The following is a 22215-nucleotide window of genomic DNA, read 5'->3' on the forward strand; positions in this document are numbered from 1 at the left end:
AAGAATTTGGTGCAGTGTACCCTTTCTATCTGATTATTGTTATTTAAAATAGTAATCTCCTGGGGGAGTTTGTAGTCAAGGCTGAAATGGATACAATTTGTTTTGCTCAGGTTTATTGTGAGCGAGTTCACTTGGAACCAGGTTAATACTTCTTAACTCTTAATACTAACTCTTCTTGCCTCGTGGGGCAGTGATCCTCATTTACAGTTAAAGATTTTACACTGCCACAAAGAAGTTGTCACAACACAAATTCAAAATTTCATACAAAAGTTTAATATAATAAAAAAATAAGTATGAATTTCTGAAAGGCAAATGCACATTGTCCACTATCAACCAGTCTACAGATAAAATTAGCTCCTTTCTAGACACTTCGCCGCATGCTGCAGGAATTTTTTTTGTGGGCTACTGAAGGCCTTTGATACGGTGAACCACTGATTGCAGCTCTCTAGACTGCAAAAATGCGGAATTAGAGCAACTGCATTAGAATGGTTTTAGGTTATGCCTACCCAACTAAAGACCACGACTGATTATTACTTAAGAAAGAGGAAATTATGCTTCGCAATGGAAAACCATTTTACATGGAGTACTCTGAAGGTTCAGTCGTAGGATCCAGCCTATTTCTGTTTTAAGTAAATGGCCTATCGCTTAATATTGTCAGTTTCATTTGCAGATGACACATCTGTAATCATTCACACTAAAAGTATCGACCAAATTCCTCAAACTGTCATTAGTGCCGTAGACAAAAATGGATATCTGGTTTAATTTAAATAGGTTAAAATTAAACACTTAAAATTTTCAGTTACTCCAGTTTATAACAAAACAAGTGAAGTTAAATGACATTCAAATACATAATAAAAGTCACGATTTGCAAGGATCTAGCTGTGTGAAATTCATTGGAATAAAAAGTTATCATTAGGCTCACATATACAGTAGCTTTCAAATACATTAAACAATCTAGCATTTTAGCAATGATGATACAATACAATGCTACCAACTTGAACATAAGAAAATTGGTATATCACAGCTACTTCGAATCAGTAGTAAAGTACGTAATTATATTTTGAGGTAGCTTGAACTATGTGTATTGAGTATTAGAACTTTAAAAAAAGACATCATTAGAAATATGCACAATAAAAAGCGATGAAAATCATGTCGCCCGCTCCTACAAAATCTAAAGATATCAAGTATTCTCTCACAGTACATCGATGAATGGACTACCTTTGTGCATAGTAAACATGGTTTACTTACAGCAAACCAATTTCAACATGATTGCAACACCAGAAATCAAAATAATTTTCTGCTGCCCAACCACCAGTTAAATTTTTATTTTCAAACTCTGCAGTGCAAGTATATGGGAATGAAAATTTACAACAAAGTGAAAGGAAAAGAATTGCTCAGTGTTAATTTAGAAACACTGAAAAAATCTTATACGAAAAACTAGTTCAGAAATGTTACTGTTACATTGAAGAATTAATGGAGGACAACCTGAAAATTTGTGTATGAGAGAACATGTGCTTAAAATGTTATAGTTCGTTATTTTAAAAAATGTGTTGTCTGTATATATTCAGTACAGAATATTATATTAAGATATTTTAAAGAAAACAGTAAACAAATTGTTGTATTTTGATAAATTTCCTGTACAACAAGTCAATGACATGAAATTGTGTATTAAGAGACAAAAACTTCTCATCTATTCTACTCATTTTTCTGACACTGTGATTCTAGCAAGATCTAATAATTACTGTAATAGAATGTGCAGGCCATAGAAATTTAAAAGCGCTAAAACAATTTCAGCAGAAAAGAAAAAGATTGAAATTAGACAAGTTGGACTTGGCGCTATATGAAACAAACAGTGCCAACTATTCCCCACTACAAGCTCCATAACGTAAGTCAGTGTGATGCCACTAATATAACATAATGTAATGTAAAATAGCATGTTGTTTTGTCAAAGTGTGACTCTGTGATCTTAAGCACTGGTTAGGTGACATCATGAACCAACCATTCCATGGATAGATATAAGCAATTCAGGTTGCGTAACTTGTTCGAGTCTGGAACTGATTTCTGAGTCTTTTAACCCTCTGATGATGTCTCCAACATTGGAAGATGAAACATTAGTCAGAGAATTATGCCTTAGACCATGGCCTGATGCTCTGAAGTTGAATTCATTGTGTTTTTGAAGTGATTATTTATTTCAGTAATTATCAGTATTCATATTTCCATTCTACAAGTTTGATTTTGACACTTGCCTCACTAAGTGACAATATTGTAAATCAAAACTATTTGTTTTGTTTTATATCACAAAGGTCACATGAAAGACACAACCACAGAAACAGATGTTTCATTTTGTATTAAGGATGGAAAGCAGAAGCAAGTTGTTTCTATGCTGCACATACCTTTGTACTTGTTGATTAAAAATATGAAGAAACCCTTTGGAACTATTCCTGAGATGTATTTTCAAGGTAGCCAGCTACACAGCTTTCATCTGTCGTTCTGATAGTTCTGACATTTCTTCCATTTTATTGTGAGTTCATTCTGCTTGAGTGCCATAATCCTGTGGAAACACTTTTTGCGATAATCCACTTTATGACTGACATATCTGGCACACATTCTACATCTTCTTGTTCACCGACAGTCTGAAAATCGCTGTGAAAAGCTTGCCAGAGTGTACTTTCGATTGTAATAGTTATTAGGACATTTCCCCATGCCATCCACGTATGCAGATTGCAGAAAGACTAAGTTTTTAGAAACCTCTGTGCATGCTTCAATTAATCTAACCTTTTCTTGACAACCCCTACAGGAGCAATATGTAGGAGGTTGCAATATAAACTTAAAGTCATCTATTTAATTTGATTCTTAAGACTTTTTAAGAAGGATTTCTCAATATAGTTTGTGTCTAACTTCAAGTGACTCCCAGTCCAGCTTCTTCAGCATCTCTGTGACACTCTCCAATAGGTCAGACAAATCTGTGACCATTTTTGTTGTCTTTCTCTCTAAACATATCATATCCCCTGTCAGTCACATTTGGAATGGGTCCCACACACTTGAGCAGTATTCTAGCATGGGTCACACAAGTGATTTGTAAGCAATCTCTTTTTAAACTGATTACTTTTCCTTAGAATTCTAGCCTGCTTTACCTATGACCAAGCCTACATGACCATTCCACTTCATATTTCTCCGAAGTGTTACATCCATTTGTTTCTATGTATGACCAATTAAATCAGTGACTCATAGATACTGTAGCCATAGTGTAGTGTGGCAGAATATGAGGACAGTATACAATGTAGTGTACAATTCCATACACACCACACACTGTGATACTACCAACTGATGTTTATCCAAAATTATTTATGTCATAAGTTTAAACTACTAGCTTACTGATCAAGTAGCATAAGTTAGCGCCATTTACTGAAACTCGGAGAAGAGGAATGTTAGCAAAGTGAGTGCACTGCTTGGACGAAAGATGTGACACCATAACTCCACCAACAATATAACTGTAACTGGTGACGTCACGACGTCAAACAAATTAGTTCATAGGACGCCACTTGGCCTAGCTACTTCCCCATAGGGGGTCCTCATATGTTCAATAATACTATCAAATCGTCAATATATTGGCTGTATGAGGCCATATATGGACGCATTGTCAATACTAGGAATACTGATGAGCAATATCGATGGCCCTCAAAATATTCTCAGTATTGTCAATACATGTGCATACATAGGAAACAAAAAGTAATGTACAACTACATTAGTGATGACAAATTGCTGGCAACAGTAACTGCCATAAAATATCTAAGAGTATAATCCAGAGCTACCTTAAAGGAAATGATGACATAAAACAAATTGTAGGGAAAGCAGATGTCAGAATGAGATTCTTAGGAAGGATCTTAAGAAAATGTAATTCATCAACTAAAGAAGTGGCTTACAAGTCGTTTGTTCGATCGATTCTTGCATACTGTTCGTCAGTCTGGGACCCGTACCAGGTAGGACTAATAGAAGTGCTAGAGAAGAGCCAAGAAAGAGCAGCACTTTTCGTCAAAAGATAGGTTTCTCGGCGCGAGACCATTACAGGGACGTCCAACAATCTCCAGTGGCAGACGCTACAGGAGAGCACTGTGCATCACACAGAGGTTTACTACTGAAACTTTGAGAGGATTCTTTCTGGTTAGAGTCAGACAACATATTAGTTCCCATATGTCTCGAAAAAAGACTACAACGAGAAAATTCGAGAGATTGGAGCTAATACAGAGGCTTACCAACAATAATTCTTACCACAGGAACGTAGTGTTACCAGAAGTACCATTCTCCTCTTGCAGAGTTTTTACATAGATGTAGGTACTGAACATGTGGTGTCAAGTGTTGCCAGTTTGACAATGTTCACCATCCAGATGTTGACAAAGCTTCATGAACCAGTCACACAGCATTAGTGTTCATGTTTTCAAATTGGCTTCGTATATGCCATTCCTTATATTCAGTTTTTCAAGTAATAATAACACAAAACAATTTTAATACACCTATGAAAGGGTAGTCATTGTATGTTCCAGTTTAAAGTGGTCAACAGATTATTGTCTGTGACACTGCTTACTTTATTAACTTGAATATATAGTATAGGTTGGTGGCTTACAGTGCAGTTTGGAAAAACGCTTCCACTTCGAAAAATAAATCTTCTATGTCCAATGGCTATAGTTCAATTCCTTTATCTTGGCGGTTCGCGCATGCCCGCCCAGACGCGGGAGATTGCTGTGTTGCCAGTTGTACGCGCCAAGAGAAGCAGTGCCATAATATAGTTCGCAAACTTACGTTTTGGGGGGAGCGCGCAGCTTATGAAGTAAAGCCACCACGGCCGCATTAACCCTTTCGCTGCTACAGAGACGTGCTCCCCGCATTCCGCGCTGTGCGCGATTTTGTCATCACTGCACTGCTCGCTTGTACAGACACGTGGTGTTTCGACTGCTTTGACACACTTTATCATTCGATTTCACAAAAACTATTTGGCCCAAAAATTTGATTTTTACACATCTTCTTGACTGATACCTTCCCCCCATAAATGACTTAATTTTGTTTCGAGGTTCAACGCGGTTATTGTGCAGCATTAGATGTATTAAACCATTGCACGAAATTTTGAAGAGTTTGCAGAGGTAAAATTCCATAGCGTATACTTTCCGTATGGTCGATTTTAGTTGCCACTAGAAATTTCAAAAAATTACATTCAAACGAATAAAATTCATGAAGTAAGACACTTCGATATTGTTTTTAAATAAAGAAAATATTATGCACGGAACAAGGTTTAAACTCAGATCCTTTCGCTTAGCAGCCAGTCGCTTAAACCATTACACTAAGGGAGCTCGTCATTCAATAAAATTCCAGCAAAATACCGACAAACACTGTTGATATGACTATGAATTACTCTCGTTTCGTCGTAAGAAATAAACAATTACCGCTCTTCTTTATTGCGAAAAAGCAGTTAGTGAAAATGATACAAACACCTTTCCTTGCTATCACCTGAATTAGGAGGCTAATTGCTTGTTTGGTTTCATCAATTAATAGAATATGACGCAATTGGTATAAAGAATGCTTTTTCCAAACTTTCTATCAAGACAATGATTTTGTTCAATTACTTTATTTATGACTGAACGTTTCTAAAACTGAAGACACTCGTCCGTGCTCTGCACTGCAGTCGAGCGCTGACAACGTCGTTCTCTGTTCCTTGGCTGACTGTGTTTTGTGACGTCAGATACACAGAACGAACCTTAGTAAGAGGTCTGCAAAATACACAGCAAGTTCACCAGATTATGACAATACGTAAAAAAATGTTTTATGTTAATTACCTGAATGTGTCCTTGGCAGGCAGATATATTTGCCTGGCAGGTTTCAGTTTAGTATTTCACAATTTTGTCTCTTGATATTACAAAACCAAACATCAAGCATACGAATGACATGCCTGTCACCAGGAGTGAAGTTACTCCTAATCTGCCATTGACAAAGATTCATCCCTCATTAACTTACTTTATTATCTGTCTTATTACTTTTTTTTGAGTCATCAGTCTTCTGACTGGATTGTTGCATCCTGCAACGAATTCCTATCCTGTCCCAACCTATCCATCTCAAAGCAGCATCCTACGTCCTTGACAATTTGCTGGATGTATTCCAGTCTCTATCTTTCTGTGCAGTTTTTATACTCTACAACTCCCTCTAATACAACGGAAGTTATCCCCTGATGCCTTAACAGATGTCCTGTCAGCCTGTCCCTTTTTGTCAGACTTTTCCATATGTTCCTTTCTTCACCGATTTTACAGAGAACCTCCTCATTCCTTACCTTATCACCCACCTAATTTTCAACTTTCTTTCATTGCACCACATCTCCAGTGCTTTGATTCTCTTCTGTTCTGGTTTTCCCACAGTTCATGATTCATTGCCATACAATATTGTGCCCCAAACGAACATTTGCATAAGTCTCTTCCTCAGCTTAAGACCTATATTTGAAAACAGCATACTTCTCTTGGCCAGGAAAGCCTTTTTCGTAAGGGCTAGTCTGCTTTTTATGTCCTTTTTGCTCTGTCTGTCATGGGTCATTTTCCTGCCTAAGTAGCAGAATTCCTTAACTTAATCTACTTCATGATTCCCAAATGTAATTTTAAGTTTCTCTCTGTTCTCATTTCTGCTACTTCTCTTGGCCAGGAAAGCCTTTTCCATTCGGGCTAGTCCGCTTTTTATGTCCTCTTTGCTCTGTCTGTCATGGGTCATTTTCCTGCCTAGGTAGCAGAATTCCTTAACTTAATCTACTTCATGATTCGCAAATGTAATTTTAAGTTTCTCTCTGTTCTCATTTCTGCTACTTCTCACTACTTCTCACCACTTGGTCTTTCTTCGATTTACTCTCAGTCCATATTCATTCCATTTAACATGTGGCTATTATGTGTCGTAGGGCGGTAATAACACACCTTAGACGTCGAATATACATTTATTTAGCACATAGAAGTAAGCGAATACAAGATGGCAGTGCAATAGTAGCGCTCTGAGAGAACACAGACAAAGAGAAATCAAAGGTGATTGAGTCCAAAGATATCGCGCTTTACGCCAGAGGTACCAAAAACACATCCTGCTGTTCTTCTTTAGTTTCACTGAGGATAGCAATGTCATCAGCAGATCTTATCATTGGTATCCTCACACCCTGAACTTTAAATCTACTGTTGACATTTTCTTTTATTTCCCTCATTGCTTCTTCCATATACCGATTCTTCAGTAGGGTGAGAGACTACATCCCTGTCTTACATTCTTTTTAATCTGAGCACTTCGAACTTCGTCTTCCACTCTCATTGTGCCCTCTTGCTTCTTATACATATCGTATATTACCTGCCTTTCCCTTCAGATTACCCCTATTTTTGTCAGATTTTGGAGCATCTTGCACCACTTTACATTGTCAAACACTTTTTGTAACTCTACAAATCCCATGAATATGATTCGATTTTCCTTGGGTCTTGCTACCATTATTAAATGCAATGTCAAAACTGCCTCCCTAGTGCCTTTATCTTTCCTAAAGGGAAACTGATCGCCCTCTACCACATTCTCAATTTTCTTTTCCATTTTTCTGTATAATATACTTGTCAGCAATTTGGAAGCATGAGCTATTGAGCTATAATTCTCGCTCTTAGCGGCTCTTGCTATCTTCAGAATTGTGTTGAGGATGTTCTTCCAAAAGTCTGATGGTATATCGCCTGTCTCATACACTTTACAGACCAACGTGAATAGTCACTTTGTTGCCACTTCCTCCATTAATTTTAGATATTCCAATGGAATGTTATTTATTCCTTCTGTCTTATTTCATCTTAAGCCTTCCAAAGCTCTATTAGATTATGATTCTAATACTGATCCCCTACCTCTTCCCTGTCGACTCCTGTTTCTTCTTCTATCACATCATCAGACAAGTCATCCCCCTCACAGAGGCATTCAGTGTATTCTATTCAGCTGTCCACTCTCTCCACTGCATTTAATGGTGGAGTTCCCATTGAACTCTTAATGTTACTGCTCTTGCTTTTACTTTCACTGAAGGTTGTTTTTACTTTCCTATATGCTGATTCCGTCCTTCCAACAACTATTTCTCATTTTTCAGGTAGCCATTTTGTCTTGGGTTTCCCGCACTTCCTATTTGTTTCGTTCCTAAGTTATTTGTATTTCTATACTCCTGTACTTCCCTGGACATTTGTGTCGTCCTTTCCTTCATCGGTCTGCTGAAGTATTTCATCTGTTATCCAAGGTTTATTCACAGTTGTCTTCCTTGTACCTATGATTTTCTTTCCAACTTCTATGATTGCCATTTTTAGTAGCACTCATTCCTCTTCAACTGTACTGCCTACTGATCTACTCATTATCACACTGTCTATTGTCTTACAGTGCTACAAACTATCTCTTAATTTCTTAGTGCTTCTGCATCCATATTCTTCTTGTACTGATTCTTCCTGACTAATCTTTCAAACTACAGCCTATTCTTCATCATGACTAAATTGTGGTCAGAGTCTATATCTGCTTCTGGGTATGACTTACAATCCAGTATCTGATTTCAGATTCTCTGCCTGACCATGCCAAAATTTAATTTAAATTTTCCCATATCTCCAGCCATTTCCAGGAGTACCTCATCCTCTTGTGATTCTTGAAAAGAGTATTCACTATTAGTAATTGATATTTATTGCAGTACTCAATTAGTCTTTCTCCTCTCTCATTTCTACTACCAAGCCCATATTCTCTTGTAATACTCTGTTCTACTCCCTCTCCTACAACTGAATTCCAATCCTCCATCAGTATTAGATTTTCATCTCCCTTTATGTACTAAATTACCCATTCAGTACCCTCACATATTTTCTCACTCCCTTCATCTTCACCTTGCAACATCGGTATGTATACCTGAACTATTGTTGTCAGTGTTGGTTTGCTTTCGATTCTGATGAGAACAACCCTATCACTGAACTATTCACAGTAAGTCACTCTCTGCCATACCTTCCTACTCATAACGAATCCCACTCCCATTATACCATTTTCTGCTACTACTGAAGTTACCCTATACTCATCTGACCAGAAATCCTTGTCTTCCTTCTGTTTCACTTCACAGACCTCCATCGTATCTAGATTGAGCTTTAGCACTTCTCAGAGTTCTGAATGGGGACAACCAGAATCTTTCCCCAATGAAGAGATCATCATGACACTTTTTTTAAAAAAATTACAGTCCTCATGTCCTGTGGAGACACATTGTGTCTTTAATGCAGTGGTTTCCAATGCCTTCTGCATCATCTTGCCATTGATCATTGCTGTTTCTTCTGCCTTTAGGGGCAGTTTTTCACACCCAAGGGCAAGATGCTTGACCTATCGATATTAATACGAGTAATTTGTTGTATTATCCTGGCCTGCTCTATAAATATTTTATGAAATCTTCTGGGTACTTGATTCTGATTTCACTTACTAAATTAACATGTGGGATATCGCTCCTCTTTTTCAGCCATTTTCTAACGATTCTTTTTCTTTTTCGTTGTTTTCTGTTGTTACAGTTGATATAATTGAAAATACACACACTCTTTAAAGTGTTCGACGTCTTAACCTTTTAAAATCGTGTTGCCAATGACAATAATAAATTGAAGGTTTGAGAGACTATTATTGTCAATAGAATTTGAATCTACATCTACATCCATACTCCGCAAGCCACCTGACGGTGTGTGGCGGAGGGTACTCTGAGTACCTCTATGGGTTCTCCCTTCCATTCCAGTCTCGTATTGTTTGTGGAAAGGATTGTCGGTATGCTTCTGTGTGGACTCTAATCTCTCTGATTTTATCCTCATGGTCTCTTCACGAGATATACGTAGGAGGGAGCAATATACTGCTTGACTCCTCGGTGAAGGTATGTTCTCGAAACTTTAACAAAAGCCCATACCGAGCTACTGAGCGTCTCTCCTGCAGAGTCTTCCACTGGAGTTTATCTATCATCTCCGTAAGGCTTTCGTGATTACTAAATGATCCTGTAACGAAGCGTGCTGCTCTCCGTTGGATCTTCTCTATCTCTTCTATCAACCCTATCTGGTAGGGATCCCACACTGCGGAGCAGTATTCAAGCAGTGGGCGAACAAGCGTACTGTAACCTACTTCCTTTGTTTTTGGATTGCATTTCCTTAGGATTCTTCCAATGAATCTCAGTCTGGCATCTGCTTTACCAACGATCAACTTTATATCATCATTCCATTTTAAATCACTCCTAATGCGTACTCCCAGATAATTTATGGAATTAACTGCTTCCAGTTGCTGACCTGCTATTTTGTAGCTAATTGATAAGGGATCTATCTTTCTATGTATTCGCAGCACATTACACTTGTCTACATTGAGATTCAATTGCCATTCCCTGCACCATGCATCTATTCGCTGCAGATCCTCCTGCATTTCAGTACAATTTTCCATTATTACAACCTCTCGATACACCACAGCATTATCTGTAAAAAGCCTCAGTGAACTTCCGATGTCATCCACAAGGTCATTTATGTATATTGTGAATAGTAACAGTCCTATGACACTCCCCTGCGGCACACCTGAAATCACTCTTACTTCGGAAGACTTCTCTCCATTGAGAATGACATGCTGTGTTCTGTTATCTAGGAACTCTTCAATCCAGTCACACAATTGGTCTGATAGTCCATATGCTCTTACTTTGTTCATTAAACGACTGTGGGGAACTGTATCAAACGCCTTGCGGAAGTCAAGAAACATGGCATCTACCTGTGAACCCGCGTCTATGGCCCTCTGAGTCTCGTGGACGAATAGTGTGAGCTGGGTTTCACACGACCGTCTTTTTCGAAACCCATGCTGATTCCTACAGAGTAGATTTCTAGTCTCCAGAAAAGTCATTATACTCGAACATAACACGTGTTCCAAAATTCTACAACTGATCGACGTTAGAGATATAGGTCTATAGTTCTGCACATCTGTTCGACGTCCCTTCTTTTTTGTAAACGGGGATGATCTGTGCCTTTTTCCAATCCTTTGGAACGCTACGCTCTTCTAGAGACCTACTGTACACCGCTGCAAGAAGGGGGGCAAGCTCCTTCGCGTACTCTGTGTAAAATCGAACTGGTATCCCATCAGGTCCAGCGGCCTTTCCTCTTTTGAGCGATTTTAATTGTTTCTCTATCCCTCTGTCGTCTATTTCCATATTTACCATTTTGTCATCTGTGCGACAATCTAGAGAAGGAACTACAGTGCAGTCTTCCTCTGTGAAACAGCTTGGGAGGAAGACATTTAGTATTTCGGCCTTTAATCTGTCATCCTCTGTTTCAGTACCATTTTGGTCACAGAGTGTCTGGACATTTTGTTTTGATCCACCTACCGCTTTGACATAAGACCAAAATTTCTTAGGATTTTTTGCCAAGTCAGTACATAGAACTTTACTTTCGAATTCATTGAACGCCTCTCGTATAGCCCTCCTCACACTACATTTCGCTTCGCGTAATTTTTGTTTGTCTGCAAGGCTTTGGCTATGTTTATGTTTGCTGTGAAGTTCCCTTTGCTTCCGCAGCAGTTTTCTAACTCAGTTGTTGTACCACAGTGGCTCTTTTACGATCTTGCTTGGCACATACTCATCTAACGCATATTGTACGATGGATTTGAACTTTGTCCACTGATCCTCAACACTATCTGTACTTGAGACAAAACTTTTGCGTTGAGCCGTCAAGTACTCTGAAATCTGCTTTTTGTCACTTTTGCCAAACAGAAAAATCTTCCTACCTTTTCTAATATTTCTATTTACGGCTGAAATCATCGATGCAGTAACCGCTTTATGATCGCTGATTCCCTGTTCTGCGTAAACTGTTTCAAATAGTTTGGGTCTGTTTGTCACCAGAAGGTCTAATACGTTATCGCCACGAGTCGGTTCTCTGTTTAACTGCTCAAGGTAGTTCTCAGATAAAGCACTTAAAAAAATTTCACTGGATTCTTTGTCCCTGCCACCCATTATGAACGTTTGAGTCTCCCAGTCTATATCCGGCAAATTCAAATCTCCACCCAAAACTATAACATGGTGGGGAAATCTACTCGAAATATTTTCCAAATTATCCTGCAGGTGTTCAGCCACAACAGCTGCTGAGCCAGGGGGCCTATAGAGACATCCAGTTACCATGTCTGAGCCTGCTTTAACAGTGACCTTCATCCAAATTATTTCACATTTCGGATTTCCGTCAATTTCCTTCGATACTATTGCACTTCTTATCGCTATAAACACACCTCCCCCTTCACTGTCCAGTCTGTCTCTGCGGTATACACTCCAATCTGAGTTTGGGAGTTCATTACTGTTTACGTCTGGTTTCAGCCAACTTTCTGTCCCTAGTACTATATGGGCGTTGTGACCGTTTATTAATGAGAGCAGTTCTGGGACCTTTCTATAGACGCTCCTGCAGTTTACTATTAGCACATTAGCACATAAGTGTCCAGGTCCTTTTAGTCAGCGTCGTGTGGAATGGCTTAACATGCACTCCATGTTTTCATGAAAGCAGAAGTCATGTACGGAGGAAAAGATAACTTAAATATTGTCCATAGTAGTATATGAAACTAAAATCGTCTTGTGTATTCACATGTTTAATCAAGATCCTCAACTGTAACAATTATGTACTCTTATTATGAGGTAAAAAGGAAAGGGAACTATACAAAACAGAGTGAAGTGCAACTCAGTAACACAGCAAACAATAATGACTACCTCATATAGTAGTACCCCAGAAGTATTGTCGTGTTTTTAAAGTGACCCCTAGATGCTCAAAAATATCCCACAACAATATTCTGAAATATTGATGACATTATCCACAGCAGCTCAATACTATTGAGTACTAGTAGAGTGGTTTGCAGTGCTGGACTACAAAGACACTGTGACGGTTGCTGTTTGCAGCAAGCAGAAAGAAAGATGGATTCAAAGATGACTCACAAAAACGTGTTGAGAGATTTGAGGTTGAACAAATAAATAAAAAATATTATGACAGTGTCTTGTGTGCTGATGATCCAACATTTAATACATTGCTGGAAATGGTTCTCCCCATACATAGGGACCTGGTGGCCCCACCCACTCAAACATAAATTTCTGCAGACACCCATGTCCTTGTCATCGAAAAACAAAATAATACTATGACAGTTGCAGTAATGCTAAGGCAGCGCTTATCTATTATGCTACCGTACCTTCATTTCAGTCGCTGTGTCATCTGTGAGTGTTTGGCCATCAATTTTTGTACCATAGTCTTTGTTGCTTTGGATGTTCCTTTATCATGACTTTACACCACAAGTCACACTTTTACTTATGCAGTGGTTCTTATTAGTCACCCCCAGGATAAAATTAAGCCGAAAGCACCCACAGATCTGGGACGGCGAAAAAGCAGGCCGTAGGCCACATGCAGCCCACAAAGTGTTTTTGTGTGGCTCATTAGCACAGTCACTTCAGTCACACCATAGCAGAATATTGCCAAGTGACCTTCCACAGAGTCCGAAGAAATTCTGGTCATATGTACAGGCTGTTAGTGGCACCAAAGTAAGTCACAAGTCCCTAGTGAATGAGGCAGGAACTGAAATTGAGAGTAGCAAAGCAACAACCGAAATGCTTAATTTCGTTTTCAAATGTTCCTTTACAAAAAAAATGAGAATTTCCCTAATTTAATCATTATACCACTGAAAAGACGAATGAAATAAGTGTTTGTGTCAGTGGTGTTGAGAGAAGCTGAACTGTTAAAATTGAACAAAGCTCCAGGGTTCAATGGAATCCCTGTCAGATTTTATACTGAACTGCTCGCAGAGTTAGCCCCTCTTCTAACTATGGCAGATCCTTTGAAGAAAAAACCGTGCTCAGTTGTTGGAAAAGGGCACAGGTCACATCTGTCTACAAGAAGGGTAGTAGCAGTGGTTAACAAAACTACTGTCCAAGATTCTAAAGTAGAATCTTAGAACATATTCTGAGCTCAGACATAATGTAGTATCTAGAACACAATGACTTCCTTAAACCCAAACAGCAGGGATTTCGTAAACATCAATCATGTGAAACCCAACCCGCACTTTTCTCACATGACATACTGAAAACTTTGGTTCAAGGCAATCAACACTAATAACTGGAACAATATCACATACCTTCTGCCATGCACTTCACAGTGGTCTGCAGGGTATAGATGTAGATGTGAGATGTAGATGTCGAACAGTGAATACAGAGATATCCATAGTCTGTTGTACATGAGAGGCTGACAAAGATATTGTCAATACTGTCAACAGATGGCACAATATTTCAAAAGTTTTTGATGTAGTCGATATTACCCCTACAGTTTCAGTATCATTCCACATCCGGAAATACTGCACAATAACATTGACTGTCTAGGGGTCTTCAAAATGACAATGTGTAAATGAAGAATGTTGCAGACTGAACTCTGAGGCAGGTGGAATTTTTCCACATTCTTATTTAGTCACTTTGTTGTCTGTCTGTCTGTTGAGTATCAATTCTGAAGCTGATTTTAAGCTAACTTCCCAATGAGTTAGAGACTCGAAATGGCTCAGAACTGAATGATCATGCACTACCAATTCGCTTTCTCGTCACTCTTTTCTGTAGGGGTGGGAATTATAAAATTTTGTAATACATGAATCTAGGCTGCCCTGCACAACCAGCATGTTGTGCAGGTAGTATCAGAAAGTTTCAGGGGGAATACATGTAGATATGTATGGCTAAACAGGGAGAAGGGGGAGGAGTAGAAGGATAATGAAGGAGAGGAAGATGACATGGACAGAAAAAGGGCGAGGCGTAGATGGACAGCCGACAGAAGTGGAAGGAGAAGATGAGATGGGCAAAGAGAGAGGGGAAGAAATGAACAGAGAGAAGGGGGATGAAGAGCTAGATAGAGATGGAAGGAGGAGATGTAGCAGAGAGAAGTGGGAGATGCGCATCAATAGGATGGAGAATATGGTGGACCAAGAGAAAGGGATGGACAAAGAGTCTGGGAGGAGGAAATAGACAGAGAGAGTGGGAGATTATGTGTACAATATAAGTGATACATACCTACAACAGCGAATCTGCAGGTATAAAGGGGGTATTAAAATAAAAATCTGATAAAAATTTATACAAAATTAATTTTTCTTTCATCTTTATTTTATTTTTTCAAGAAAATAACAATTAAAGTTTCTGATTTACCATCAGTAGCCAGGTTGAACGCTATTCTATTTCGGGTACTCTTAGGTGAATAACACTGAAATAAACCAGAAATTTAAAGTGTTTATCTTACAGTCTCATCAAAATATCCAAAATCCACTGAAAAATTTCACATACAGAAGACTAAAAAGCAGAAAATAATTATTAAATTAAAAATATATTTTTAACATACCACATTTTTAAACTGGAGCAAAAAGTACAAAATTATTTCTACTATCCCCATACAGGTAGTCCTGAAAATTTGTGATTGTGATTATACTTATATCAAATAAAAAACTCATTGTGCACCCAGCACATAACTGATGTAAGAGTAGTTCACTGAGTAGTTATGCATTGCATGTGCCCCTCGTTTTTCATTGTGAATCTTACAACTATTTTCATAGCTATTAAACATTTATAGTCCCAAGTTTTGAAGACTACCCGTATGCATTTAGGAATATCTATAGTGCGAGGAAAAATTATTTTACACCTTCTAGTCTGAACTAAAAACGTGATATGTTAAAAAATTTATTTTTATTTATGTAAATATTCCACATCTATCACTGTATTCAGATGTCCAGTATCTCCTGTGTGCAACGAGTGCCAATTTCTTCATGCACTTAAAGTGTGATTTACCAGCCCTGAAAGTATTTTAAACATTCATTTACTATTGATTATTTTCTTACAATTTTGTTCTGATCAAGTAGCATAAGTTAGCGCCATTTACTGAAACTCAGAGAAGAGGAATGTTAGCAAAGTGAGTGCACTGCTTGGACGAAAGATGTGACACCATAACTCCACCAACAATATAACTGTAACTGGTGACGTCACGACGTCAAACAAATTAGTTCATAGGACGCCACTTGGCCTAGCTACTTCCCCATAGAGGGTCCTCATATGTTCAATAATACTATCAAATCGTCAATATATTGGCTGTATGAGGCCATATATTGACGCATTGTCAATACTAGGAATACTGATGAGCAATATCGATGGCCCTCAAAATATTCTCAGTATTGTCAATACATGTGCATACATAGGAAACAAAAAGTAATGTACAACTACATTAGTGATGACAAATTGCTGGCAACAGTAACTGCCATAAAATATCTAAGAGTATAATCCAGAGCTACCTTAAAGGAAATGGTGACATAAAACAAATTGTAGGGAAAGCAGATGTCAGAATGAGATTCTTAGGAAGGATCTTAAGAAAATGTAATTCATCAACTAAAGAAGTGGCTTACAAGTCGTTTGTTCGATCGATTCTTGCATACTGTTCGTCAGTCTGGGACCCGTACCAGGTAGGACTAATAGAAGTGCTAGAGAAGAGCCAAGAAAGAGCAGCACTTTTCGTCAAAAGATCGGTTTCTCGGCGCGAGACCATTACAGGGACGTCCAACAATCTCCAGTGGCAGACGCTACAGGAGAGCACTGTGCATCACACAGAGGTTTACTACTGAAACTTTGAGAGGATTCTTTCTGGTTAGAGTCAGACAACATATTAGTTCCCATATGTCTCGAAAAAAGACTACAACGAGAAAATTCGAGAGATTGGAGCTAATACAGAGGCTTACCAACAATAATTCTTACCACAGGAACGTAGTGTTACCAGAAGTACCATTCTCCTCTTGCAGAGTTTTTACATAGATGTAGGTACTGAACATGTGGTGTCAAGTGTTGCCAGTTTGACAATGTTCACCATCCAGATGTTGACAAAGCTTCATGAACCAGTCACACAGCATTAGTGTTCATGTTTTCAAATTGGCTTCGTATATGCCATTCCTCATATTCAGTTTTTCAAGTAATAATAACACAAAACAATTTTAATACACCTATGAAAGGGTAGTCATTGTATGTTCCAGTTTAAAATGGTCAACAGATTATTGTCTGTGACACTGCTTACTTTATTAACTTGAATATATAGTATAGGTTGGTGGCTTACAGTGCAGTTTGGAAAAACGCTTCCACTTCGAAAAATAAATCTTCTATGTCCAATGGCTATAGTTCAATTCCTTTATCTTGGCGGTTCGCGCATGCCCGCCCAGACGCGGGAGATTGCTGTGTTGCCAGTTGTACGCGCCAAGAGAAGCAGTGCCATAATATAGTTCGCAAACTTACGTTTGGGGGGAGCGTGCAGTTTATGAAGTAAAGCCACCACGGCCGCATTAACCCTTTCGCTGCTACAGAGACGTGCTCCCCGCATTCCGCGCTGTGCGCGATTTTGTCATCACTGCACTGCTCGCTTGTACAGACACGTGGTGTTTCGACTGCTTTGACACACTTTATCATTCGATTTCACAAAAACTATTTGGCCCAAAAATTTGATTTTTACACATCTTCTTGACTGATACCTTCCCCCCATAAATGACTTAATTTTGTTTCGAGGTTCAACGCAGTTATTGTGCAGCATTAGATGTATTAAACCATTGCACGAAATTTTGAAGAGTTTGCAGAGGTAAAATTCCATAGCGTATACTTTCCGTATGGTCGATTTTAGTTGCCACTAGAAATTTCAAAAAATTACATTCAAACGAATAAAATTCATGAAGTAAGACACTTCGATATTGTTTTTAAATAAAAAAAATATTATGCACGGAACAAGGTTTAAACTCGGATCCTTTCACTTAGCAGCCAGTCGCTTAAACCATTACACTAAGGCAGCTCGTCATTCAATAAAATTCCAGCAAAATACCGACAAACACTGTTGGTATGACTATGAATTACTCTCGTTTCGTCGAAAGAAATAAACAATTACCGCTCTTCTTTATTGCGAAAAAGCGGTTAGTGAAAATGATACAAACACCTTTCCTTGCTATCACCTGAATTAGGAGGCTAATTGCTTGTTTGGTTTCATCAATTAATAGAATATGACGCAATTGGTATAAAGAATGCTTTTTCCAAACTTTCTATCAAGACAATGATTTTGTTCAATTACTTTATTTATGACTGAACGTTTCTAAAACTGAAGACACTCGTCCGTGCTCTGCACTGCAGTCGAGCGCTGACAACGTCGTTCTCTGTTACTTGGCTGACTGTGTTTTGTGACGTCAGATACACAGAACGAACCTTAGTAAGAGGTCTGCAAAATACACAGCAAGTTCACCAGATTATGACAATACGTAAAAAAATGTTTTATGTTAATTACCTGAATGTGTCCTTGGCAGGCAGATATATTTGCCTGGCAGGTTTCAGTTTAGTATTTCACAATTTTGTCTCTTGATATTACAAAACCAAACATCAAGCATACGAATGACATGCCTGTCACCAGGAGTGAAGTTACTCCTAATCTGCCATTGACAAAGATTCATCCCTCATTAACTTACTTTATTATCCGTCTTATTACTTTTTTTTTGAGTCATCAGTCTTCTGACTGGATTGTTGCATCCTGCAACGAATTCCTATCCTGTCCCAACATATCCATCTCAAAGCAGCATCCTACGTCCTTGATAATTTGCTGGATGTATTCCAGTCTCTATCTTTCTGTGCAGTTTTTATACTCTACAACTCCCTCTAATACAACGGAAGTTATCCCCTGATGCCTTAACAGATGTCCTGTCAGCCTGTCCCTTTTTGTCAGACTTTTCCATATGTTCCTTTCTTCACCGATTTTACAGAGAACCTCCTCATTCCTTACCTTATCACCCACCTAATTTTCAACTTTCTTTCATTGCATCACATCTCCAGTGCTTTGATTCTCTTCTGTTCTGGTTTTCCCACAGTTCATGATTCATTGCCATACAATATTGTGCCCCAAACGAACATTTGCATAAGTCTCTTCCTCAACTTAAGACCTATATTTGAAAACAGCATACTTCTCTTGGCCAGGAAAGCCTTTTTCGTAAGGGCTAGTCTGCTTTTTATGTCCTCTTTGCTCTGTCTGTCATGGGTCATTTTCCTGCCTAGGTAGCAGAATTCCTTAACTTAATCTACTTCATGATTCCCAAATGTAATTTTAAGTTTCTCTCTGTTCTCATTTCTGCTACTTCTCTTGGCCAGGAAAGCCTTTTTCGTTCGGGCTAGTCCGCTTTTTATGTCCTCTTTGCTCTGTCTGTCATGGGTCATTTTCCTGCCTAGGTAGCAGAATTCCTTAACTTAATCTACTTCATGATTCGCAAATGTAATTTTAAGTTTCTCTCTGTTCTCATTTCTGCTACTTCTCACTACTTCTCACCACTTGGTCTTTCTTCGATTTACTCTCAGTCCATATTCATTCCATTTAACATGTGGCTATTATGTGTCGTAGGGCGGTAATAACACACCTTAGACGTCGAATATACATTTATTTGGCACACAGAAGTAAGCGAATACAAGATGGCAGTGCAAAAGTAGCGCTCTGAGAGAACACAGACAAAGAGAAATCAAAGGTGATTGAGTCCAAAGATATCGCGCTTTACGCCAGAGGCACCAAAAACACATCCTGCAGTTCTTCTTTTTTAGTTACACTGAGGATAGCAATGTCATCAGCAGATCTTATCATTGGTATCCTCACACCCTGAACTTTAAATCTACTGTTGACATTTTCTTTTATTTCCCTCATTGCTTCTTCCATATACCGATTGTTCAGTAGGGTGAGAGACTACATCCCTGTCTTACATTCTTTTTAATCTGAGCACTTCGAACTTCGTCTTCCACTCTCATTGTGCCCTCTTGCTTCTTATACATATCGTATATTACCTGCCTTTCCCTTCAGATTACCCCTATTTTTGTCAGATTTTGGAGCATCTTGCACCACTTTACATTGTCAAACACTTTTTGTAACTCTACAAATCCCATGAATATGATTCGATTTTCCTTGGGTCTTGCTACCATTATTAAATGCAATGTCAAAACTGCCTCCCTAGTGCCTTTATCTTTCCTAAAGGGAAACTGATCGCCCTCTACCACATTCTCAATTTTCTTTTCCATTTTTCTGTATAATATACTTGTCAGCAATTTGGAAGCATGAGCTATTGAGCTATAATTCTCGCTCTTAGCGGCTATTGCTATCTTCAGAATTGTGTTGAGGATGTTCTTCCAAAAGTCTGATGGTATATCGCCTGTCTCATACACTTTACAGACCAACGTGAATAGTCACTTTGTTGCCACTTCCTCCATTAATTTTAGATATTCCAATGGAATGTTATTTATTCCTTCTGTCTTATTTCATCTTAAGCCTTCCAAAGCTCTATTAGATTATGATTCTAATACTGATCCCCTACCTCTTCCCTGTCGACTCCTGTTTCTTCTTCTATCACATCATCAGACAAGTCATCCCCCTCACAGAGGCATTCAGTGTATTCTATTCAGCTGTCCACTCTCTCCACTGCATTTAATGGTGGAGTTCCCATTGAACTCTTAATGTTACTGCTCTTGCTTTTACTTTCACTGAAGGTTGTTTTTACTTTCCTATATGCTGATTCCGTCCTTCCAACAACTATTTCTCATTTTTCAGGTAGCCATTTTGTCTTGGGTTTCCCGCACTTCCTATTTGTTTCGTTCCTAAGTTATTTGTATTTCTATACTCCTGTACTTCCCTGGACATTTGTGTCGTCCTTTCCTTCATCGGTCTGCTGAAGTATTTCATCTGTTATCCAAGGTTTATTCACAGTTGTCTTCCTTGTACCTATGGTTTTCTTTCCAACTTCTATGATTGCCATTTTTAGTAGCACTCATTCCTCTTCAACTGTACTGCCTACTGATCTACTCATTATCACACTGTCTATTGCCTTACAGTGCTACAAACTATCTCTTAATTTCTTAGTGCTTCTGCATCCATATTCTTCTTGTACTGATTCTTCCTGACTAATCTTTCAAACTACAGCCTATTCTTCATCATGACTAAATTGTGGTCAGAGTCTATATCTGCTTCTGGGTATGACTTACAATCCAGTATCTGATTTCAGATTCTCTGCCTGACCATGCCAAAATTTAATTTAAATTTTCCCATATCTCCAGCCATTTCCAGGAGTACCTCATCCTCTTGTGATTCTTGAAAAGAGTATTCACTATTAGTAATTGATATTTATTGCAGTACTCAATTAGTCTTTCTCCTCTCTCATTTCTACTACCAAGCCCATATTCTCTTGTAATACTCTGTTCTACTCCCTCTCCTACAACTGAATTCCAATCCTCCATCAGTATTAGATTTTCATCTCCCTTTATGTACTAAATTACCCATTCAGTACCCTCACATATTTTCTCACTCCCTTCATCTTCACCTTGCAACATCGGTATGTATACCTGAACTATTGTTGTCAGTGTTGGTTTGCTTTCGATTCTGATGAGAACAACCCTATCACTGAACTATTCACAGTAAGTCACTCTCTGCCATACCTTCCTACTCATAACGAATCCCACTCCCATTATACCATTTTCTGCTACTACTGAAGTTACCCTATACTCATCTGACCAGAAATCCTTGTCTTCCTTCTGTTTCACTTCACAGACCTCCATCGTATCTAGATTGAGCTTTAGCACTTCTCAGAGTTCTGAATGGGGACAACCAGAATCTTTCCCCAATGAAGAGATCATCATGACACTTTTTTTAAAAAAATTACAGTCCTCATGTCCTGTGGAGACACATTGTGTCTTTAATGCAGTGGTTTCCAATGCCTTCTGCATCATCTTGCCATTGATCATTGCTGTTTCTTCTGCCTTTAGGGGCAGTTTTTCACACCCAAGGGCAAGATGCTTGACCTATCGATATTAATACGAGTAATTTGTTGTATTATCCTGGCCTGCTCTATAAATATTTTATGAAATCTTCTGGGTACTTGATTCTGATTTCACTTACTAAATTAACATGTGGGATATCGCTCCTCTTTTTCAGCCATTTTCTAACGATTCTTTTTCTTTTTCGTTGTTTTCTGTTGTTACAGTTGATATAATTGAAAATACACACACTCTTTAAAGTGTTCGACGTCTTAACCTTTTAAAATCGTGTTGCCAATGACAATAATAAATTGAAGGTTTGAGAGACTATTATTGTCAATAGAATTTGAATCTACATCTACATCCATACTCCGCAAGCCACCTGACGGTGTGTGGCGGAGGGTACTCTGAGTACCTCTATG

The sequence above is a fragment of the Schistocerca piceifrons genome, chromosome 2 (assembly GCF_021461385.2).
Source record: "Schistocerca piceifrons isolate TAMUIC-IGC-003096 chromosome 2, iqSchPice1.1, whole genome shotgun sequence".
NCBI lineage: Eukaryota > Metazoa > Arthropoda > Insecta > Orthoptera > Acrididae > Schistocerca > Schistocerca piceifrons.